General features: G+C 51.1%; 1 long non-coding RNA gene across 4 annotated transcripts; it reads right to left on the bottom strand.

Moving 5' to 3' along the window:
• Positions 1 to 207: 207 nt before the first annotated feature.
• On the bottom strand, positions 208 to 17,103 carry LOC140690658 (uncharacterized). Of its 4 annotated transcripts, none has more exons than XR_012065926.1 (7): positions 16,858 to 17,103; positions 15,378 to 15,656; positions 9,282 to 10,810; positions 6,462 to 6,623; positions 6,194 to 6,373; positions 5,264 to 5,450; positions 208 to 1,096 (listed from the first exon to the last, which is right to left on the bottom strand). It is a non-coding gene; the product is annotated as an uncharacterized lncRNA (long non-coding RNA). The 4 variants fall into 4 exon arrangements; XR_012065928.1 differs by having other exon boundaries at positions 15,378 to 15,603; XR_012065925.1 differs by lacking the exon at positions 16,858 to 17,103 and having other exon boundaries at positions 15,378 to 16,175.
• Between the last annotated feature and the right edge of the window lie 390 nt (positions 17,104 to 17,493).

The raw sequence follows: 17,493 nt of genomic DNA, 5'->3' as shown, positions 1-17,493 counted from the left end.
TAGGAGAGTCAAAGCAGAAACCAGCCAAACTGGGGTGGTTTTGAATGACTTGACCTGCCTGGGTTCTCAGTGGTGTTCTCTGGGCTTTTGGGAAACACAGAGTGTTTCGTAGCCTGGAAAGTTCTCTCTCCTGCCATCCAGCATCCCTATAAACGTTTTATAAAATCAAGTTTGGTTATAAACACGAGTTTCTGAATACAAGGCAAAAACTGGAAAGGACTTCTATAATAATGAGAGATGAGCTGTCGCTCTGGCTAGGGTCTCTCAGTTGGCCAGACTGAGTTAGCCCCCAGAGCCTTCCCCTTCAGATGAGAGCTGTGGGGCAAGACGCAGAAAGTCCCGGGACTTCTCGGGAAGGGTCTGTGGTGGGTTAGGTTCAACAGGGCTAAGTTCGCGGTGTCAGCATGCAGTGTTTCTGAACTGATTGCAGCCCACGGCCTCTCTCAGGCCAGCTGACTCCACATCTCTTGGGGTGGTGATGGGTGGGTGGTAAATGTACACATTTTCTGCAGGATGACTCGTGACACTATTTTCTTCCATCGGAGCCCACCAGACGGGCCGCCTGTGAGTGCAGACCTGCACGCCTCCGGGGAGCCAGGGCTCTCTCTTGTTGGAGTGCTGAGCAGAACAGGCTGTTCTCCGAGGTCAAGCATCTCCCAAAGGCCTCCTGAAGTATCTCCGTCTTTCCTTTCATCGTGTTTCCAGGTCTCTGTCCTTGGCCTCCGACCTTAGGTCTATATTGCCAGTCACTAGGAAGTGCTGAGTGACTTCAGGAAGTGTTCTCAGCGGTTAAGGTTCTTGCCTTGACGAGTGCCCTTTGTGGTCCAGTTTCTGCAGCGGGACTAGGGAGGGGACCCTACTCAGAAGGTCTTCTGATGCATGACGTGTTTGCGCTTCTCAGGGACAGAGGAGGCTACCTCCAGGAAGCTGAGCGTTGACTTTCTATGTAACAAACCCTACAGCAAGCATTGCGAACGTCCTTGCTTTGAAAGTATCCAGACTGGGAACTGTCCCGGCCTCCTGATATAACATCTTCTAATGCTGTCATTTCTCCTGATTGCCTTGTCCTTATCCATCGTTTGAAAGTGCCCGAAAACTTGAAGAAAAAAAAAGAAAGAAAGAAAAGTAGCTGCATTTATAGTGTCAGGAAACAGTCTTGGGCATTCCTTTGCTGTAATTTTTAACATTATGGAGGTGTTTCTCTCAGACACTGTCTGTAGCCCTTCCTCCTGCAGAGACGGTTCAAGGTGCCAGCACAGGAAGACCCTGAACTCACCTCCTCCCAGGGACACAACAAATCTAAATACATATGAATCAATTTCCTCAGAAAGGGACCTAAAAGCAGATGAACAAGGCCTCCACAATAAAGGATTAAAGAACAGTATCAAAATGGGTAAAAGAGGCAGAGATACAGGCTTGCCAGGGAAAAACCCACATCCCAGCCCACAACCGGGAGGATCACAAAGATACGGGCCTTTTCCCTGAAGAATGAGGGATTCAAGCCTCACATCTAACACCCCCCCCAGATCCCTCGAACAAGCCCCCCAAACACCTAGCTTTGAAAACCAACAGGGAATATGCCCAGGAAACACAGAAATATAAAGACTGGAAAACCCACTCCTAAGGGCCGTGTGCAGACTCGCTGAACCCCAAAAGCAGCTCAAAGCCAGCACACTGAGAAGCCCGGGGACCGTTCAGGAAGGGCCACTTAGTAATCCTGAGGCGTGTGCTGGAGAGGCAGGAACAAGTTGGGGTACTTCCTAGGGGCTGGGTCACCGCTGGGAGCCATTTCTGCGACCTCACACTGTCTTACTAATACTGGCACTTGTGGGCACCGTTTTGGAATGTCCATGTAACCTATCAGTGCCAGTGGGCACCCCTCGCTGAGGGCCCTGGCCGCCCCTGTAACTGAGCCGGGCCTCGCAGCTGGCTGAGCACTAACCCCCCCCCCCCACCAGCGCCCTGCAGCAGCTGTAGCCCTGCAGCAGCGGGAGGGTGCATGCAGCCCGCACAGGGGACAGCCCTTGAGTGCCTGGTTCTGGTGGCCAAGCATGAGTGCACTTCTGAGCCCCACAGGACATCTCCTAAATCAGGCCACCCCTTCGGGACTGGAAGAGAACAAACAGAGATTAGGCAAAACGAGAAGACCGAGGAGTATGCTCCCATCAAAAGAACAAGACAAAAACCTTAGAAAAAGAACTGAACAAAACAGACATGAGCAATCTACCTGATAAAGAGTTCAAAGGAATGGTCCTAAGGATGCTCAGAACTTGGGAGAAGAAGTGGATGAACTTCAACAAAGAGATGGAAAATATAAGAAAGCACCAAAGCGAAGTTATAGCTGAACTGAAAAATACAAGAGAGAGGTTCAACAGCAGACCCCACAGGAACCACAAGGGGAAACCTTAGAGTAAATACACAAAAGAAAGTGAGAAAGGAATCTAAACATAGCGCTAAACACCAACCCATGACGGAAGGAGAAGGAGAAGAAAGGACCACAGGTGAACTACAGAAACAGCCACAGAACAGTTAGCTGAATGCTGACAAGTACATACCTGTCCAGCATTACTTTAAAAGTAAATGGGCTGAATTTGCCAATCAAAAGACACAGAGTGGACGGCAAGGCAAGACTTACCTCTGCTGCCTGCAAGAGACTCGCTTCAGGAGAAAGGACACACAGACTGAAAATGGAAGGATGGAAAAAGACATTCCACACAAATGGAAATGAGAAGAAAGCTGGGGCAACTAGACTCACATCAGGCAAAACAGACTTTAAAACAAAACTGTGATAAAAGTCAAAGAAGGACATCCCACGGTGTTGAAGGGGTCGGTCCCGTAAGAAGATACGATATTTATAAATGCACACGCACTCAAAAGAGGAGCATCAACATATACAAAGCAAATGTTAATGGACTTAAAGGGAGAAATTAAAAGTAATAAACTAATAGGAAGGGATCTGAATGCCCCACTCACATCAATGGGTAGATCATCCAAACAGAAAGTCAGTAAGGAAACCTGAGACCTAGACAACACATTAGACCAGAAAACTTAGTAGACGGTATACACAGAGCATTCCATCCAGAAGCAACAAAACGCACATTCTCCTCAAGTGCACACGGGGCGTTCTCCAGGATCTGCGATGTTTTAGGTCCCAAGACAAGTCTCAAGGCTGGCCTGCCTTGGCAGCTCCTGAGGGGTCTGAGGGCCGCCACAAGGCCAGCGGCTTCAGGAGGCGGCTGACCTCGGCCCCCGCCCCTCCCCCAGCACCGCCGGCCACATCCTGCGCCAGCCCAGGCTGTTCTGGGAACCTTCAATCTCAGCTCCTGGTGGCTTTTCACCAGTGAGTGTGAGGTCAGCTGTGGGCTTGTCGTATGTGGCCTTTGTTATGTTGAGGCCTGGTCCCCCATACCCAGCTGGTTGAGAGTGTTTATCATGAATGGATGTTGAATTTTGTCAAATACTTTTTCCTGCCTTCTGCCCCAGGATGGGGCACTGATCAGGGCCACCTTCCTGGGAGCCACTGGGTCCTGTCACCAGGTTCTGCACAGCTGTGTCTGTCCTGCAGTGGGCCTCCCCACCTGTCACCTGGCCAAAGCCCTTCCTCCCCACTGAAGACCTGTGGCTCCCTGTGATGTACTGGCCCATAACCCGCCTTAAAGCAGATGTCTTGACCTGATTCAGCCATGCCAGCCCTGGCCGATCACACTGCTGCTGTGACTTGCAGGGGCTCTGGATCTGTGCACAGCCAGCCCCTGCTCTGGGCGCCTGGCCCCTGTCCCATAGTGAGCCGACCTCTGCCCTGCGTGGCTACCCCAGTCCCCATCCCTGCTCCGTCCTCTGTGCTCCTCGCCTCCTGTTTGCTCTGCTTGGATCCCAGGGCCCTGGGACTGCTCATCACGGCTGTGGGCTTCCTGCCACCAGCTATGGTTTTGGAGCCATTATTAAGCCCCTACTGAGCGAAATCCTCCTGGGTGTGTAGTTCAAGAGGAAGCTATGAAAGTCAGTTGCCTCCCTGTCGCAGGAGCACTGATGAGACCCGGGCCTCGGCTGAACTCGGGTAAGACTCTCAGAACCCCGGGGCGTGGCTACTGCATGCCCCCTTTCCTGAATGGCGCACAGGGCCTCCCCAAACTGAAATGCTGGGGTCTGCTGAACGTCACATAGCTTTTCGCTCCCCCCTGCATTGTCAGCCACCACCCAGCTGTTGTCTCCCGGTCCTTGCCCTGCGGTCACTTTCAACGCTTCTCCTTTTGTTTACTGCTCACACTTAATCTATTTCTTAAAGCAAAAGACAGTTTTCTAATGCACGTTCGTGACGTTGGCCTTCCGCTCTCCTTGTCACCTTGCAGTGACTCAGGCTCAGAGGGGCGGGAACTTAGAAATGGAAAGTGAACATCAGGAAAGGGTCTTAACTCCGAAGAGGAGCTCCTGGGGGAGGTGATCTGCTTTGAAAGTGGTCCACACCAAGCCACACGCCTGCCAAAAATCACAGGGGGGAATACTGGCTGTAAGCACAGTGGGATTTTCATAGAACAAGAAAAATAATTCCTACGGCTTTTCCTCACTTAGCAGAGCCTTCAGGACTAGAGTGGATGTGCGTGTGTGAGTGTGTGTGTGTGTCGTGGGACTGAGTGTGTACCTATACTGAAGCTTAGGCAACACGTTAGACAAGTGTGTGTTGGTTTGAGAGAACAATGTGTTAAATTGTCATACATGTCTGTATACCTGTACCATGTACATGTGTGTTGAATTCACACATGTATGTTGCTGGTACTGAAACTGAAGTGGCCGTGCATGTTGGGTGTGTGGGGCTGGCTTCGGGGGCTGGGGGCTCAGTGTGGCCGTCAGCAGGGTGCAGGGGTTGAAGCAGGGGTGGGGGGACCCCCTCCTGGAACGGAGGTGGAGGAGAGAAGCGGTCTGTGGCTGAGCCCTCGGCTGCCACTCTTACGTGTCACGAGGGGAGGGAAGATCAGGCAAAGGGTAGGAGAAGGAACAGGGTGGAGGTGGGAAAACACCCAGCAGGAGGGCTGGCCCCAAAGCCAGCAGAAGACATGCCTTCAGAAGGAAGGCTTGAGCGCCATGTTAAGCTCCTGCCAATGTGGGAGGGTGGACGCAGATGGTGGGGACCACAGCCTGGCCATGGCAGGTTCCCAGAGGACGCGAGGGGAAGCCGTGAGGACGGCAGGTAGAGAAGGACTTGGAAGAAGTCTGGCTGTTGATGGGTCAGTGAGAGGCAGCAACAATGCAGTAAAGGGGGAAAAACCAGGGGATGCATCATCCACTGAGCAGGACGATGGCCAGGCCGGGAGCAAGTGGCGAGGCTGGCGTGGCAGCTTCCAGAGAGTTCCTTCCGCTCAACAGGAAAGAAGTGAAGCATCCAGGGGCAGGGCAGGGGGGCTGCTGGATTCAAGGAGGGAGCGTGTAATGTCCCTTCTGGTTTATTCTATTTCCTGAGTGAAAAAAGAGCACAGTAGTGAGCAGTGAGACGGGGGGGGGGCCTTCACGTGTAGAAGAGAAGATGTGAATGGACTGTCTCTGAGCAGCGTGAGCAAAGGGACCGGGGAACGCAGCGGCCTTCCAGGCTGCATGAAGGCCCACGGGGGCTCGAGGACGTGGACATGGAATCAGCAAGAATTCGGCAATTCTCCCCCAGCTGCCCTCAGCTGCTTGGGCCCAGAATGAAGTCGGCTTAGGGTCTGGCAAGAACTCACCCGGTGATGGGGAGAGAGGGTGAGAGTTGTTGGGGGCTGGCATGAGGGGCGATCATAAGGACAATGGGCTTGACCTGGGGGAGGAGAGGGGAGGACGCGAGGCGGATGGACACAGCAATCCCCCGGGAAGAGAACCACGGGGGATGGGCAGGAAAGCGAGGGGGGCCCCCGGAGAGGGGAGAGAGCAGAGGGAGTGCAGAGCTGCGGGCCCAGCTGGGAGGTTCCAGGTCCAGAGGGGTCGGGGAGCAGAGCCTGGCGAGGGCCAGCCCTAGCAGCTACGGAGAGATGGAGGTGCCGGCTCAGGTGAGCCAGATCCAGCAGATCCAGCCAGATCCAGCAGATCCGGCTGCCCCGGGCGGCCGCCTGTCCCACGGGCTCCACTGGTCTGGCCTGTGGCTGGGTCTGGGGACAGTGAGCCCTCTCTGGGTGAGACCAGCGCGCAGGAGGTGGGGACTGCCGCTGCAGCCCAGAGCTCCTCCCACCTCAGCGCCTCAGGAAATGCCTGCGGTTCTGTTAAAAGGCAGATTCCAGAGCAGGAGGTCCCGGGGTCTCAGAGATTGCATTCCTGATGAGCTCTGCCTTCCGTGCTCCCACGAAGACAGCAGGCCCTTTAACAAGAAGCACACCTCGATGGCCGGGCTGTTGATGGATAACATATGCTTCTATAAAGCAACCAATCAAAAGCACAGGTCACAATCTCTAAGGCATTCTCGGGGATGGTTACAGCCACCCACCCACAACCACACTCACCGGGCTGCCTGCCGACCCCAGAGCACGGGGCTCCAGCTACTCAGAGCAAGAAGTTTCCTGCAGCCCGCAGCGTTCAGCCCGGCCAGGCCTCCCCGGGCCCCTGCCCTCCCTCTCTTCCAAAGCTGCCCAGGGTGCACTTCCTCTCCGCGTGCATGCGGAGGCCTGAGGGTGGAGAGTGAGGCTGAAGTGTGTCCCCAAGGGCCCACCAGGTCAGGACACCCCGACTTCGAAGCCTGGGATGGCCCTCTGTCCAGAAGGACGGTTGGAAAGCCTCAGCGTGCCAGCTGAGAGGCCAGCCCTTCCCGTCAGCTGGCCAGCCCCAATTCACGCTCCCACCCCTGCACACACAGACCTCAAGCCACGGCTAACTGCACGCGATGCCCAGAGGGCACTCACCCTCCAGGCTTGGTGCCCCCCACCCAGCCCCCCACCGCTGGGGCCTGCACGTTAGTAAGCATTCTCTAAGACGGAGGGCAGGCCCTCCTCCTTCAGTAAGCCCGCCCACCGCCCCCTGGGCTGGGCTGGGAGCCCCCACCGCACCCCCAGCCCGCTGTGCCTTCCTTAAGGGCATCACCGCCTGGTCCTTCCTGCTCTCCCGGATTAGAGGGGTTAAGAGGACAGGCGTCTGGTCCTGTTCACAGGCTCCAGTGCCAGTTCTGGGCCTGGCACCACAAATGTTAGTTGAAAAATTGAATAAAATGTAGATAAATGACAGCTGAGAGGGAGGGAGAGAAGGCGGGAGAGGGGAAGGCATTTAGTTGTCCAAACCCTGCTTTCTGCTGCTTGGAACTTACTCTTTACGTGACAAGGTGCGCGAATGTAGCTGGCGTCCCGTCTTTGTAACAGTTCAAAGTGACAAGAGCGTAAACATATGTTGCTTGAGTGGTGAGTGGATAGATTTTTAAAAAATGGTTTTTAGTTGACATACAGTCAGTTTCCAATGTTGTGTCAGTTTCTGGTTACAGCCCAACGTCTCAGTCACACACAGACATGCATATATTCCTTTTCATATTCTTTTTCATCATAGGTGACTCTGAGATATTGAATGCAGTTCCCTGTGCTACACAGCATAAGCCTGTTTTTATCTATTTTGTGTTTTATATAGAGTAGCTATACATGGGAGTTAGCCTCCCACCTTCAGCTTGGTGGACACTCACACCGTGGTTATGATCCTGCAGACTCAGGGGAATGGGATCATACGCATGCACACACAGACACACACGCAGAGACGCGTACACGAGTGCAGACACGCACGCACACACACATACACACGCAGAGACGCGTACACGAGTGCAGACATGCACGCAGAGACACGTACACGAGTGCAGACGCACATGCACACACAGACACACACGCAGAGACGCATACAGGAGTGCAGACACGCACGCACACACACAGACACACACGCAGAGACGCGTACACGAGTGCAGACGCACGCACACACACGGACACACACGCAGAGACGCGTACACGAGTGCAGACGCACATGCACACACAGACATACACGCAGAGACGCGTACACGAATGCAGATGCGCACTCACGCACACGCTTTGCTCCACGCTTTCCCCAGAGCCATCCTGCACTCTGGACCACAGAGCGGCTGAGCCACATTTCTCCCGTCTCCGGGCTTGGAATCCGTCCAAAGAGCCGTCCGTGTTCCCAGAGCCCCGGTTCCAAGTGCAGGCTTCCCTCCTGCCCACCTACATGAAGCATCAACTGTCCACCTTTTCATTCGGCGAAGAAGATCCTCGTAACCCTGGAAGGCTACGCGTGGAAAGAAACCTTGGCACGCGTGGCCGCTCCGGGGGCCCCGTCGCCCAGGTAAGCGGGCCCCCAGCTTCGGGACAGCGGGGTCCCCCGGCGCTTCCTGGGGCCCCAAAGAGCCAGGGCCCAGCGTGGGGTGCCTGTGAGCTGCCACTGTGAGGTCAGAAACACTCCCCACATCCTGAAAGGTCACTGACCTTACATGTGCGTCTTAATTACGTGAACTCAAAAAATAAAAATATCACTTGGTGTAAAAAAATTTGGAAAAACTAGAAATCTCACCCTCTCCCCAGAAACGGGGTGAGAAGGCGCGCGCTTCCAAGGCGGCCAGCGGAGGTGATGTTAACCGTGCTCCACTGTGTGGGGGAGCGGGATGCCTCCGCTGTGTGCGGGACTGGCTTACACGATGTAAAGCCGCAGGGATGTGTTGCTTAAATACCTCAGAGATCCCAGTCTTCCTGATGATCGAGCTTAGGGTCCAGAGGCGGACGCAGAATTCAGGTGGAGGCGGGAAGGAGGAATCAGGGGAGCATTCATCTCTTCAGTGGCCAGGAGAGAACTCGGAGAGCATCAGATGCATCCGAGAGGACTTCCTGCAGGACGGGCCTCTTCGTCTGGAAGCCAAGGTGTGTGTAGGGCCTGATGAGGTGAGGAGGGTGGCGCCGGGGGGCAGCATGGCCACGAAGGGGCTTCCCAGACGGCGAGGAGAGCCCAGCGAGCGCGGGGGCGCGCCCCGGCAGGAGGTGGGCGCGGCGTGTCGGCCAGCGGAGGGGCGCCAGGCGTAGCCGCACGCAGGCCCCTGATGCTCTTCGCGAGAGATGCGGTGGTCGGAGCAGCAGCTCAAGCTGCGCGGAAGCAGACTGAGGGGAGAGGCAGAAAACGAGGAACCTGCGGCTTTCTAAGGCGAGGAAAGCGGGAAGCCGCGGGGAGGGGGAAGCCGTCGGGGGAGGGGCTTGTCTTGTTCAGTCCTCGTTGCTTAGAACGTGGGTGAGTTCCCTGTGTCTGCAAGCCCGTGGGCCTTCCGGCCGAACGTGTTACATCGACCAAGCACTTACCGCCTCTGCCTCCTGGAACCCCGCCAGAACGGCTACAGATGGATGAGGTTTGGGGGCCGGAGGGACAAAGAGAAATGGACAAGGGCTGTCAGGGAAGGAGACACTGATGGAACTTTCGGGAGCGCTCACCCGGATGAAGGGGTGGGAACTGCCCCAGGAAAGCTTGCAGAGGGGGGTCCAGACAGCAAGACCCCCAGGGAGCCTTGGGTGTGGGAGCGGGGCCGGAACAGGAGGCTCCAACAGGCCTGGGAGCTCGCTTCCCCGTGCCACCTGCTCTCAGAGCACAGCCAGGTGGTGGTTACAGGAATGCACACACGTGATGGAACAGCGCGGAGCCACACACGCTCTCCATGCCGCTTTGCCGGCTCGATATTTTGCTGAAGTTTTGTAAGCCATAACCGTCAGGGAGCTGGGTGAAGGCGGCTTGGGGCCTCCCTGCACCATCCTTCCAGATTCCTGTGAACCGGTAATTATTTCAAAACACAGAGTTAACATTTTAAATAATTAAAAGTCAGAAAGTCCCTTCTTTTTTTTTCCCTGATGAAAGATTAACACATGATTTCCCTTTTTCGGTGGGGAAACTGAATGGTAAGTGTGTTCTAAGAACCACACGCAAGAACTGGGGTGCAGACCCCAGTGAGAAAGACCCGGATCCCTCTGTGTCGTGAAGAATGGGCACCGGGCGGAAGGACCCCGTGTAGAAGCCCCCCAGGACGTGCTGCTCCGTGAGTTTGTGCTCCCAATGGGGAGCGGGTTTTTTGTCAGGTACCCTCTTTCTGGACAATGCAGTAGAGCGCATGGAGCTGAAAACCCTTGAGCCAGGAAGCCCTGGGATCCCAGGCAGAGTGGGGAAGCTGGAGGAAGGTCACGGAGCTGCAGGCTCTCTGGGCACAGGGAGAAGCGCTCAGAGCCAGGGCCGCAGGCCATTTCCTCCCTCTGATACAAAGCCTGACTCGGTCTTCTTTCGGGTTCTCAAGCGGCTCGCTGGTTTTGACTCAGCTTTTTTGATAACCACACAGCTCCCTGCTGGTGCCGGCGTGCGTTTTTCCTGGGTTTACCCACTACTCTCCTCTGGCTCAGTCTGAACCTTTCCTTTTGAAATCACAATGCTCCAAAGACTTTTCTTTTCCTTTTTGTCCCCTTTATTTATCTTCCGTGCCCATGTGAGCATCTTCGCCCGTGCAGCCCTCGAACATTCCCCGCGGCTTTTATTGAACGGAATTTACTCTTTATGAATCAAAGTTGCTTCCTCCCAGCATAACAGAAACTGTTTTCAGGGGACTGGTGAGGATTCCCTGTTACCTTGGGGCTTCAGCCAGCAGTTAGCCTTGCAGGGAGGATGTATTTCCGGTTTATGACTTCCCTCTGCTTTTCTCTGACTTTACAAGATCCTGAGGCTCCAACAGCCCACAGTCTGGGGCCCTTTGGTTGGCTAATTTACTACCTCGAGATGGCAGCCCTGAAGCAAAGATCCGATGTCTTCCCAGACTCGGGGGCCGCAGATGCAGAGAAATCGCTTTCCTTCTTCCCTGTTGTTTGGAGTAGAGAAGGTAACATGAGAGAAGAGTGTCAGGGAGAGAGGACAGGGAAGGCTTATGTGCTTGGTTTATAAAAGACCGAGAGCATTTATACAGAAGACCTTCTGTGTTTCTTAGCAATATTCTTATCAGGGTGACCCTTACCAAATTACCATGTTAGTGGTTAAAAGTGGCTAAATGTAGTCATTTCACATGGTTCATCGTAATATATTCCTTTGGTAGGCAGCACCCTCCCTCTACCAAAAACAGCAACATCTTCCTTCTCTTTCCCTTCCTGGTCATGCTTCTCCAGCAAGCCTCTGCTCATCCCAAATGCTCCCATCCCAACTAATTACAAGATTTCCCATTTCCCAGAGTAAGTAATACCTGATGTGGCTCACAAACGGAGGCGTTAAAGACAACGTGGGAATAGCCAAAGAGGAAACTGAGGGAAGGTTATTCTCCAGGCCTGCCCCCTTTAAACTTGCAAGCGGCATCCGACAGCAGGGGGAGGAAGGCTCCTGGAGAGCCGTCACCCAGAGACTCTCCGTCTCGGCGTCATGGGATTTGCTTTCCCTGTCTGGTTTAGATTTCCTACTCTCAGCACCCATGCTGTTCTGTTTACTAATATATGCTCTCATTCTGCTGAACCTCATTCTCCAGTAACTTCCTAAGAAAAGGGCAGAGAAGGTGGACGGTTTCTGTTCTTGCTTGATCTGAAGACATCTGTATAAAACTCTCAGACTCAGTTGCTACTTTGGCTGGGAGTCTAATTCCAGGCTCTGCTGTCTGTCAAAGGTACTGTTGACAAATCTGATGCTCTTACGATGCCCATTTCCTGGCATGTAATCTGGCTTATCTTTCCTTTCCCTGGAGGCTGTTAGGTATTGTGTTAAATCTTATGTCAGTTTTGGAGAACTGATCCCTTTTAATAAGCTGAGTCTTCCAATCCATGAACATGGTATATCTCTCCATTTATTTAGCTCTTTCATTTCTCTTTTCAGCACTTTGTAGTTTTTATCATACAAGTTTTGTGCATGTTTTGTTAGATTTACACCTAAGAATTTCTTTTTTTTATGATTATAAGTTTATAGTGATTATTAAATTTTAAAATTCAGTTTCCATATGTTTATTGCTAGCATATAGAAATACAATTGATTTTTGTACATTGATCTTGTACCCTGTGAACTTGTTTATTAGTTCTAGGCATTTTTAATGTTTGTTTTTGTTTGTTTTTTGTAGATCCCTTAGGATTTTTTTGAAGACTATTATGTCATATGCAAATGCGGGCAATTTTATTTCTTCCCTTTTGAACTATACGCCTTTTATTCCTTTCTTTCCTGTATCCTGCTGGCTGGGGCTTCCAGCGCTGTGTTGAATAGAAGTGGTGACAGTGGGCATCCCTGTCTTGTGCCTGATCTCAGGGGAAAGCATTCAGTCTCTCACCATCAGGTATCATGTGAGCCACAGGTATTTTGCAGATGCTCTTTATCAAGTCAAGGAAGGTCCACTCCATTCCTAGTTATCTGAAAGTCTTATCATAAATGACTGTTGAATTTTATTAAATAATTTTTCTGTATCAGTTAATAGGATCATATGATTTTTCTTTTTTAGCCTATAAATATTACAGATTACATTGCTTGATTTTTAAAATAGTCAACCAGGTTTCCATTCTTAGAATAAACCTAACTTGGTCATGGTAATTATTTTTATACATTGCTGAATTTTATTTGCTAATATTTTCATAAGAATGTGTCTATATTTATGAGGAATATTGGTCTATGGTCTTCCTGTACTGTCTTTTTCTGGTTTTGATATCAAGATAATACTTGCTTTATAAAACAAGTTGAAAAGTGTTCTCATCTCTTCTATTTTTGGAAAGAATTGTGCAGGATTCGTGTTAATTCTTTATACACATTGGTAGGATTTTCAGTAAAATCATCTAGGTCTGAAGATTTCTTTTCTGAGAACTTAAAAATTACAAGTTTCACTTCCTTAATAGTCACAGGGCTATTCCAATGGTTTATTGCATATTGGGAGAATTGTGGTAGATTGTGCTTTTCAGGGAGCTGGCTCATTATATAAGCTGTCAGCTGTACGTCTTTGGAGTTGTTCCCGGTTTTCCTTTATTATCTTTCTGATGTCTGCAGGGTGTGCAGGGATGGCCTGTTTTATTCCTGATTTCTTTCTTTCCCACTTTTTTCTTTGTCAGTCCTGCTAGAGGTTTGTCAATTTGCTGATCTTTGAAAGAAACACATTTTCTTTCATTTATTATTTTTCTGTTTTAATTTATTAATTTCTGCTCTTATCTTTCTTGTGTCCTTCCTTCTGCTTGCTTTGGGTTTATTTTGCCCTTCTTTGTCTAATTTCCTGAAGTGAGAGCTTAGATTATTGACTCGAGACATTTTTCTCTTCTAATCTAAGTTTTTAAAACATATTTTGATCAAGAAGAAGAGTTTGTACATGGTTTCAATTCAATTAATACAGAAGGAAAACCCTTTCCTTGTGAGAAGTTGTAGAATTTCCATGATCCAAGTAAATGCCCAGATAGTTAGCATTGTTCTCATTGGACAGGGTGCAATGTACCGTTTTCCAGATGTGGACCCTGATGCTCAGAAGTTCAATGGTTTCTTTATTAATTAAGAATGATGTTATAATTTTTTTAAATTTTTCCAACTATATTTGTAATTTTGAACTTAAATAACTTGGCTATGTCAAATAATATCTTGTCAATGTTTTATCTGGATATATTTAAATGTGTTGACTAAACTAGGTATAATTAACATCATTATAACTTTAACATATTATGCAAGAATCAGGTGTTTTTCCATAAAATTACTTATCACCCTTCCACGTTATTTTAATCTTTTTTTAATTTTGCATTTTTCTTCAGTTTATTTTTATATTTTATTATTTTCTTTTGCTTTTGTGAGACCATTCATTCTATTATATTTTAAGTGGTTTTCTTTTGTATATAAGGTTATTGATTTGTATAAATTAATTTTATATGCAAAACTTACAGTATTCTCAGCAATTTTCCAGTTGATTCAGATATTTTCCTTTTACCTTCTTTTTAGATGTTTTAAAAAGAACAATTTTTAAATAATGTTTTTAAATGGTGGCAGAAACAAGACACCCCACGCTTCTCCCCACTCCAGCATCCCAGCCTGTGGAATCCTCATAGCCATCCTCATGGCAGAGGCTAGAGCAGAGGCTGTCCGTAAGGGGTCTGGGACGGCTCCATCCCGTCTCCCCAAAACTACCCATGCACAGTCCACAACCAAGAGTCAGTGTGAGGACTGGCAAAAGTGAGGGTCAGTGGGTGGCATCTGTCCTCCTCTTCCTGCCCCCACGCTTGAGGGAGGCAGACCCTGGGCGTCTCTGCAGGTGCCCAAATATCGGCCATCCACGTATAAAGGTCAGCCTTGTGACTTCCAGGAGCATTGCCTCCCACAAAGTGCTCAAATAAATCAGCAGACTCCAAGTAGTCAGGGCAATCCCACTCTGCTACTTATGACTTTGGGCAAATGTATGATTGCCTCTGTGCCTCAGTTTCCTCACCTGAAAAATGGGTTGATCTTGGCGTTCATCTCATAGGGTTGTTGTGAGGGTTAAGGAAGGAGTCGTTCTGTGTGAAGCTCTTTGAACAATGCCTGGCAGCAGTGGGCACCAAGTCATTGCTGCTATCTGCTCTTACGGCCCCATCAAAACTCCTTCAGCCCCTTCTGCCGGAGATCCAGTCTTTGCCAATGGAGGAGTGAGGAAATTGGTAATCACTGTGGCCATCATCGCCACCCTCTCTCTCCACCCTTATCACCAAACAAACCTTCTGGCAGCCAAGGAAAAGCCAAATTATTCAAGTGTTGCAGACACTTGTTTAAAAAGCGAGGGGCGCGGGAGGAATGCACAGAGCCAGTCCGAGCAGAGTGCAGACAGGTTTACGCGAGACCAGCTCATCTGCTGCGTGCCATGTGAGTGACGGGTAAACACAGCGGGGCGTTTCTGTTGAATTACACCCCAGACTGTGTTTATCAACTGTCTTCCATAGATGGAAAGTGCTACTCCAGCAAGCCAGCCCCACCGCAAGGTCCCAGGCGCAGCATCCAGAAGGAAAGGCACTTCTGGGGACTAGTTTGACTCAGAGCACCAAGCTGCCGAAGGCTGAGCTCCTGGGTCTGTGGGACTCAGATGCAGGCATCGCCCGCGAGCCCTCAGACAGCCCAACTCGTCGAAACAATGGAGAGAGTCAGGCGCGCCTCCACCCGGCGGAGCATCTTCCAGCCCACCCATCACCCTTTCCCCTCTTGCTTTCACAGCACGCAGGCTTCTACTGACAACACGGCCCGTGGGCAATCACACAGACATGCTAGACCCTCGCCGGCTCCCAGGCTGAGTTCACGTTTCCCTGCTCTCACTGGGCCTCCTGCCTGGCTGACCACAAATTCAGAGGCTCCACACCCTCCTCAGGTTTGATCCTTTGCTAGAACAACTCACAGACCTCAGGGGAACACTGTACTTATGACACTGGTTCATTACAAAGGACACAGCTCAGGAGCAGCCAGATGAAAAAGGCACCTACCAGCAAGGTCTGCGGGAGGCGCGGAGCTTCCGTGCCCTCTCTGGGCACGCCACTGCCCCAGCACAAGGATACGTTCTCCGACACAGACGCTCCCCAGCTCTGTGGGCCGAGGGGGCTTCACGGAGGCTCATTCTGTAGCGTTCTTTGATGAAATCATTGGCCACTGGTGATGAACTCCACCTCCAGTCTCTCTCCACTCCTCAGAGTGGAGACGAAGGCTTCCAACCTTGTAATCACAGGGCCGGTTCCTCTGTCAACCAGCTCTCATGCTGAAGGTATCTAGGGCCGCACCCCCCAGCCATCTCGTTAGCATGCAAACGATAATAGAGTCAAGGATTTTAGGAGCTCTGTGCCAAGAGCCCAGAGCCAAATGTTTATGTTGTAATGGAGTCCGTGGGCTTGCCCCCCAGGGGTGGTGGGACAGTCTTCTCCCTCACAGGGGTGCTGTCCCTCTGCAGTGCGCGCACGCGCACACACACACACACACACACTGTTGCCCTGCCTCAGGCAGGAAAGAATTCAAGAAAGAGGCATAGTAAAGTGACAGTAATTTTCTGTAGAGAGATACACCCTCCACAGGCAGAACACAGTCTGTCTCCCTCAGAAGGGGCGACGGCTCAGGAGACAACACACTCCACGGGCAGAATGTGGGCCGTCTCAGCAAGGCGAGAGGGAGAGAGGCCGAGCGGGGTGGGGTGTTTCGTTCGAAGTGAAAGCAGACACACATTCCATAGGCGGAGTGCAGGCCATCTCAGAAGGTGAGAGAGAGAGAGAGAGAGAGAGAGAGAGAGGGAGAGAGGGAGAGAGGGAGAGAGGGAGAGAGAGAGAAACACTGTGAGGTGCAGGGCTGTGAGGTTTCATGGGCTGGGTCATTTCATGTGCTAATGTGTAGGAGGAGCATTCGGGGGAAGGGGCGGGGATTTCTAGGAAACACCCCGCCTCCCACATTTTGACCTTTTATGGTCAGCCTGGGAACTGTCATGGCACCTGTGGGTGCCCCATGTGGCTCAAGGTCTCCCGGAAGTCGAATCTTCCACCGTCTTGGTTCTAACCACTTTGTGCTGCCCTCAACTGTGGTGTCATTCCTTCAATGGTTATGTCTTGTCCCTGTTCCTCCTATCTCAACATGTATACACATAAACACATAAGTGCATACACATGCACACATATGCACTCATGCATGCATATGCACACCTATATACGTGCGTACACACCTACACTCATACACACATACACACAGTTACACACTTACATGAACACACACGCACCAGAGAGGTGTCTGAATGTTAGAGACATCCTTACAATAAAGGAAATGTGTAAAGAACACTTGCCGGAATCTCTGTTGATTCTGGACTGACAGTGAGAGAGGAGCAAGGGGAGGCATGAGGCGAAAAGATGGGGACAGGCGGTGTAACAGCAGAAGTCACAGAGCTGTGAGCTCTGGCTCCGCAGGTGTGTCTGTCCGTGAAAGCGTACTTACTGTTGAAGAGCTGCGACAGCGAGTCAAAGGCTTCTCCTGGCTCCAGACGAGGTTATTAGGTACAGAAGGCTAAGCTCCATTTTGCAAATCCACCCCAAGGTTTTAGAGCAACTTCTTTCCAGCCCTACGTCAGTGACTTCCATTGTGGGGATCTGTCGGAGAACCACAAGACCTGGGCCCCCACCTTTGCCCGGGGCTCCCCCAGGCTCTTTTGTACCAGAAGCCCTTCCTTGGGGCCCACCCAGCCTGCCCCGCCCCCTGCCCAGGGCTCCCACCACAGCCCTGTCCACGTGTGTGAACCCACACCACGTTGCCTCTGAAAACCAAACGAGGTGGCATGAACAAGGTGGCTCAGGATAAAAGCCAAGACAGAGGTGCCAGAGGCAAAGACATTTATGAGCATAAGCGTCTGGCCTTCTCAGCTCCTGCAACATGTCCCTGCAAAGCCCCAGCGGTGCTGGGGAAGCCTCCCCTGTGGGTTAGAGCCTTAAAACTGGGTGTCTCTTAACTGTGAGGCTGCAGGCACTAATGTCTTGGGAAAGTGAAAAATATTTCCTTTTTAAAAATACAAACAAGTAGTAACATTATATCACATATACATCATAATATGCAATATATTTGTCCAAATGACATTCG

The sequence above is a fragment of the Vicugna pacos genome, chromosome 31 (assembly GCF_048564905.1).
Source record: "Vicugna pacos chromosome 31, VicPac4, whole genome shotgun sequence".
NCBI classification, from domain to species: domain Eukaryota; kingdom Metazoa; phylum Chordata; class Mammalia; order Artiodactyla; family Camelidae; genus Vicugna; species Vicugna pacos.
This window is presented reverse-complemented; position numbering and strand designations above follow the sequence as displayed.